The sequence below is a fragment of the Loxodonta africana genome, chromosome 9 (genome assembly GCF_030014295.1).
Source record: "Loxodonta africana isolate mLoxAfr1 chromosome 9, mLoxAfr1.hap2, whole genome shotgun sequence".
NCBI classification, from domain to species: Eukaryota; Metazoa; Chordata; class Mammalia; order Proboscidea; family Elephantidae; genus Loxodonta; species Loxodonta africana.
In genome coordinates this window covers 16,423,280-16,429,987 of record NC_087350.1, presented here as the reverse complement: position 1 = coordinate 16,429,987, position 6,708 = coordinate 16,423,280, and the positions used below count along the sequence as shown (strand labels likewise).

The 6,708-nt window shown below is 42.2% G+C and overlaps 1 protein-coding gene across 1 annotated transcript in view; it reads left to right on the top strand.

Annotated features, from left to right (window-relative positions):
* The first annotated feature begins 1,753 nt into the window (after positions 1 to 1,753).
* ZNF484 (zinc finger protein 484) overlaps positions 1,754 to 6,708 on the top strand; it is a 103,743-nt gene continuing 98,788 nt past the window's right edge. Inside the window, exon 1 of the mRNA XM_023540231.2 lies at positions 1,754 to 2,438. The gene's annotated coding sequence lies outside the window, so the exon portion shown is untranslated. The remainder of the gene's footprint in view (positions 2,439 to 6,708) is intronic.

Here is a 6,708-nt window from a genome sequence, read left to right as displayed (position 1 = left end):
TCGAAGGCAATGGGTTTGGTTTTTTTTTGGTATAGGCCTGGTTTACGGTGAAGTCAGTGTCAGTGCCCTAATAATGAAGTCAGAGTTGTAACGGCTGTCAGGCACATGTGCAGTTCAATCGTCATATGTCTTTACGAGTTGAATATTGCCCAGCTCTCTATCTGTTATGACTCCTGACACTCACTTCATTGTAGACCAGGCCAGAGCCTACTAACAGCAATATTTTGAACAGTAAATCATAACATTGAACAACTGCAAGTGAACATCTGGAAATGATATCAGCAAACTACATGCTGCAACACTAGTATATATTACTAACAATAAGATGGACAAACAAATCATAAAATAAAAAAAAATGTATTAAGTGCAGTTCGTTGTAACTTAAAGACCTCCTGAGTCAGGGACTTCCTGTATAATATGCACACACACACGAGAAACACATATATATGGGAGAGAAAGTAAATGGGGCAAACTTTTTTTAAAAAACATGTAAAGCTAATGTATATTGCCAAAAGTCAGAACAGTAGTTGCATCTGGAGAAGTAGGAGATAGTGGCAATCAACAAAAGACCAAATTTTAAGGACATTTCTCTGGACATTCTCTTCTTGAGCTTCTGAAGCCTACAGGGAGGTAAAAATACTTGGTGTGCCAAAAAATAGACTCCTACTGTCTATTAGTTGTTTCAAGTGTTCTGGTAATTTCATGTCACAAAACAGTTGTTATTGAGGAAATTTTAGATGATTTAAAAGTAAATCACGGGAGGCAAATAAAGTATTAGGATAATGAAGGCCTTGTTTTTGTAAATGGATAACAAATCTTCCCTGCAGAAGAATTACAAATAATTTATGTAGATATTGTCCCCCCAGAAAAGGTGGAGCATAATGCCTCACACCTTAAGTGAGGGTTGTTCATAGGGAATTACTTCCAGAGAGTATAATAAAGGAGAGGAAATAACTTTACAATGGAGAAACCTCACAAACATTACTTCAAGCCAGATGATAAAAGTCGATATCAACAGTGATAAGCCATGTTGATAGAATTTACTCTTGATGTGATGAGAACGGCCTTTACCTCTGTGGTGTTCATTCCCCAAACTCATAACCCCCATCTTATGAGACAAACATCAAACTAACACAAATTGAGGGGCATTCTATAAAAACACCCGACCAGTACTCCTGGAAACTACAAAGGTCATCAAAAACATACCTAAGAACACATGACAACTCAGTGACCTCAGTAGGGTTGGTGTCACCCAGTGTGGTCACCATCCTTAAGTGGGGCTGGCCAGCAAACGCCACCTGGTGGGCTGAGCGCTTGACCCCGCCCTGCCCCACCTTCCTGCATTTCCTCCCCTGTCCCATTGGCCAAGGCAGAGACCTTCCCCTCCGCCCAATAGCAGGCACTCCGCCTACACCATGACTCGGGTGTGTGTAACGAATTACTGTTCCTTACAAATGGGTGACACTCACCTTTGTGATGCCACTGCCGTGGTAGCCCCTTCCCCTGAGGTGCCTGCCTGCTGCTCTAGCCCTGGATCCTGGGGTCATTTTGGTGTCACCCCTCTGACACCGTCAGGGGGTGCGGTTGGCACCCCGCTAGTGACAACTAAATGAAATATGGTATCTGGATGGGATCCACAGTCAGAAAAAAGACATTTGAAAAAATGGATACAAAAACCTCACCTAATGATCAGGGTTTGAAGAGAATTTCTGCTCAGTGATTCTTGTTTCTAGCCACACTGCACTCAACACAGCCCGCAACGCTGACCCTCAGATTTCCTCACTGACCTATCCTGGATCACCAGAAGCTAGGGGTCCTTTTGCTGTTGAGTTCACCTTTGTGTTGCCAGCGTCTGTCCCGAACCTGGACCTGGGCGGCACTCGCAAACATTTTTTTGATTTAAAGAAATATAAGGAATGAAACCTCCTCGGTTCCCCAACACTCCGCATTTTGCACAGTGGCAGTCGTCCGTTCTCATCCCAGCCCTGGCTCGCCGCAGTCCTCGCGGCTCACACTTTAACCCGGAACGCAGAAGCCCCGGGGAAGTAAGGGCTTCGGTCACACGAGCGCAGGGAGGGCCTGTGGGCAACCTAGAGTGACGGCGCTCTGGTTCCATCCTGCTGTAGTCCGAGGGGAGGTACTTCTGCCTGTCTGTTTTCCGTCTAAAGACTCGCCTCTGCACGGTACGTACAGAACTTCAACTAGGCGGCTGGGGAGCTGGAGTAACTGGAAGGGCGCCGCCATGTTGGCGCCAACCTAAACCACTGAAGTAGCGGGAGCAGAGCGAGGTGTGGATTATTCAATCTCCGGCTCAGCAAATCACTGCTGAGCATGCGCACACCCAGGCGGGCCGTGCGGACTCCCACAGGGCCTGAGGGACGTTGAGAAAGAGGAAGCCGGTCCTGTTTTAGTTCCAGTGACTGTAGACACCGCCACAGGTAAATGCCACTGTCCTGAGAGAGTGTGGGGGAGGGGCAGGTGAGTGCAGGGATGGGCTGAGGGAAGAAGAGTTTTTGGTGTCCGCTCTGAGCAATCCGGCTCAGTCACGGGGGAGGGTCAGTGGGTCGAATAATGGGAAGTGGGTGTGACCTTTCGTGGTGGATCTCTGGGCTGAGTGATGGGCGGACGAGGGTCCGTGCGCGGGAGGGGAGACGGGGGCTTGGGAAATGAGCGGTCTGAGGGATGAGTCATGCTGTTCTGTGTTGATTTTCTCTCCTGTATGCTTTTTTTTTTTTTTTTTTATGCTTACCGGTCTGTTTACATTCCTGTTTCTGATTTATTATCATAGTATATTTTGCTGGGGATTTAAAAAACATATATAGCATTGCATATAATTTTCCATTTACCTTATTTTGATCTCTTCCATATCCAGATTAGTAGTTCCTTTGACATCCCTAAGCAGGAAACCGTGGTGGCATAGTGGTTAAGTGCTGCGGCTGCTAATCAAAAAACTCAGCAGTTCAAATCCACCAGGCGCTCCTTGGAAACTCTATGGGGCAGTTCTACTCTGTCCCATAGGGTCGCTTTGAGTTGGAATTGACTCGATGGCAACGGGTTTTTTGTTTTGTTTTGACATTCCTAATAAAATATTTATATGTCTTTCTTTTTTTCTCTTATCAGGCATTCCAAGAGTTCATGTATTTTATTGGCTATTTTGAAGCAGCAGCTTGGTTTTCTTTATACTCCCTGGTGGTTGTGTGCTGCGGTGGAGTCCCTCTGACTCATGGCGACCCATAGGGTTTTCTTGGCTGTAATTTTTATGGAAGCAGACCACCAGGCCTTTTTTTCTGGGTGTCGCTGGGTGGGTTCCAACACCAGCCTTTTCTTCTGATGTAATTTGTTGTTCTTTCCCTTGTTAAGTTTTATACTGTATACATTGAGGGGTGTAAAATTTCCTCTAAATACAGTTTTATCTAGGAAATGTGTAATTTCATTTTGATGTTCCACTGAATTACTTAGGAGAGTTTCTTTATTTCCAAATTCTTAAAATAGCTTTTAATTGTTTATTGTTTATTTTATTGTATTGCCAAAAAATGTAGCCTGTCAAAGTCTCAGCTTTTAAAAATCTGTGCTCTTCTTTAAAGGCAAGTTACGCAATAAACTTTGTAAACTTTGTAAATGTTCCATGGATATCTTCTCTTTGTATGGTGCAAAGATATCTTTATATATATTAACTTTTTGCTTGTTTCTGTTTTTCAAATTTTCTTTACTTTTCCTGCTTTTGGTCTACTTCATTCATCGTATTGCCTAGTGGTTTATTTTATAGCCGTATTTGTCTCTTTGTTTTAGATGACGTGCTTCACGAATGGGTATTGGACTTTGTCAGATGCCTTTTCTGCCTCTATTGAGATGATCATGTGATTCTTTTCTGTTGTTTTATTTAATTGGTGGAGCTCTGGTGGCATAGTGGTTATGAACTCAGCTGCTAACTAAAAGGTCAGCAGTTCAAATCCATCAGCTGCTCCTTGGAAACCCTATAGGGCAATTCTACTCTGTCCTATAGGGTCTCTGTGAGTCAGAATCGACTTGACAGCACCTAACAACAAACTTGTAAATAATAGATGCCTTTTGTTTTTTCAAATCCAACCTATGGTTTCTGTTCATAGGAGATGTTTTCCCCTTCAGGTTAGTGTAGTAATGATCTGATTTTATGCCTTCCCTCTTAATTTATATTCATATTTATTTTAACTTTATTATTTTCTTCTCTTCCCTTTTGTACTTTTCATTGGTTCAGTAAGATTTCTATTCATTCTGTTTCCGTTCTGCACCCTATATAACCTCTGTTTTTCCTGAGATAATTAGGAATGTTTTAGGATATTAATAATAACATGGAATATTATTAACTTTCTCCCTTAGTGATCTCCTTATCATACCATCATCATTCTTTTTATAATTATATTTCTTGTAAGAATTATTGCTGAACACTACTTTCCTATTTGAGATTTCTCATTCATTTTGTTCTGATTCATTTTGCATTTATTTGGAATACTTCTTTGTGTATTTTCCTCAGATAAAGATAGAGATACTCTGCAAGTGTTTTCATTTCTGCAAATGTCTTTCTCTGGCTCTTACAGAGGAATGACTTTTAGATGCGATTTCTAATATCATTTAGGTTTCATTACTACGGGAGCTCCGGTGCCACAGTCGTTAAGCGTTTGGCTGATAACCAAAGGGTCGGCAGTGAATCCACCAGCCGCTCCTTGGAAACCCTATGGGGCAGTTCTACTCTGTCCTTTAGATAGGGTCGTTATGAGTTGAAATTGGTGATGATTTGAGGGGTCTGTGAAGTCAGATAGGGAACCCTGGTGGCACAGTGGTTAAGTGCTTGGTGCTAACTGAAAAGCCGGAAGTTCGAACCGAGCAGCTGCTCTGTGGGAGAAAGATGTGATAGTCTGCTTTCTTAAAGATTACAACTCTGGAAACCCTATGGGACAGTTCTGTGTCATGCGTCGGAAATCGACTTGATGGCAGCAGGGTTTTTTTTTTTTTGGTGAAGTCAGATAATGCTGTTATGTGGGACGCAGTGATTGCATTCTGTGTGGATTACTGATTTTGTAATAAAACCAAGACCAATCCATTGCAGCCTATTTGGTTCTGACTCATAGTGACCCTCTAGGACAGAGTAGAACTGCCGCATCGAGTTTCCAAGGCTGTAGTCTTTATGGAAGCATACTGCCACATCTTTCTCCCATGGAGCAACTGGTGGGTTTGACCCAGCAACCTTTCAGTTATCAGCCCAGTATGTAACCACTGTACCACCAGGGCAATTTAGCTAATATTTAATGAAAGTTTATGTGCCATGCATGAGCAGGGTGCTTTTCAAGTACAGGTAGTCCTCAACATATGACGGGGTTCTGCTCTGACAACTGTGATATAAGTTGGTTCGGATATAGGTTGAATACCTCGGTTTTTTTCTTTAGTTTTCATTATTACTGCCTTTTATTATCAGTATCTTTATAAATCTGATCTTTATTTGTCTTCTGGGGTTGGAAACTACAGTTGTATTTACAGATATATTTTAATACATTCAGACATAAAAAAATACACACACCCATAAAAAAGGGATGATGCTAGTATTTTGTGAGTTGTGTTAATAACTCCACTTGTGGAGGGTTCTAGATTATCCCTGGAAATGGGTATAGCGTTTCTAGTGAGAAGATTAGGGAGAGTTGTCTGTATGGTCCTTTTATGCACTGCAATGTCGTATGTAGTATACATTATTAATGATAAGATGTACGGGGAAAAAAAAAAGGTGGTCATAAGTATGGTTTGTCCTAACTTGAATATGTCATAAATTGGGAACTTCTGTATTATGAGACAGGTGTGTTTATCCCAAAAGTGTAAAGACAAGAAAATGTACTCTGAAGTGAATTCTCCTAGCTAGAAGGTGAAAGAGCTGGAATTCACATGTATGTTGATTTTGTCCCACATGTTGTCTCTGGACGCTCACCCAGCTTCAGGCTCCTGGGAAAATTGGAGTTCTAAGATACAGAGGTGAGGCCCAGTATAAACATGCCAGCTAAGGAGAACTTGTCCCAAAGGCCCCACGTTCCAGCTTGGTAGGAGTGTGATAGCCCCTGTAAGGGGAAGGAAGGAGCCCCAGACACCAAAGTGAGCAACACTTGCCTGATGTCACAATATGCTGAGCCTGTTCCCTCTAGTGGGAGAGATTTTTAAAACTTTTTATTAGGAAAATCTTCAAACTTACACGAAAGTAGAGAGAATAGTATAGTGAATACTGTATACCCTCATCACCCAGTCTCAACAGTTAACATTTTGTTATTCCTTTCCACGTGCTTTGTTTTGGCTGAGTATTTTAAAACAAATCCCAGGAACCATGTCATTTCACCCATAAAGACTTCAGCATGCAGGTCCAACTGTTATGGACTATTTTTTTTGGCATTATGTCAGTAACTCGGTAATATCATGTGATACTTTAATCCATAGTCAAATTTCCCTGATTATCTAGAAATGACTTCTTAAGCATTTTACTATGAAAAATTTTCAAGTATATACAAAAGTAGAAAGAGTAGTATAATTGCAATGCAATTAATTACTTTTGTGTGCATAGAGAGGAGGAACCCACCACCGCCAAGGAAGGAGAGACCAGACCAGCAGGAAGACCCGGCAGCAGGAGGCAGTGTGGTGGGCTTCCTGGCCCACTGAGAGAGAAAGCTGAGCGCCTTTGGGCAGTGACTGAGGGCCAGG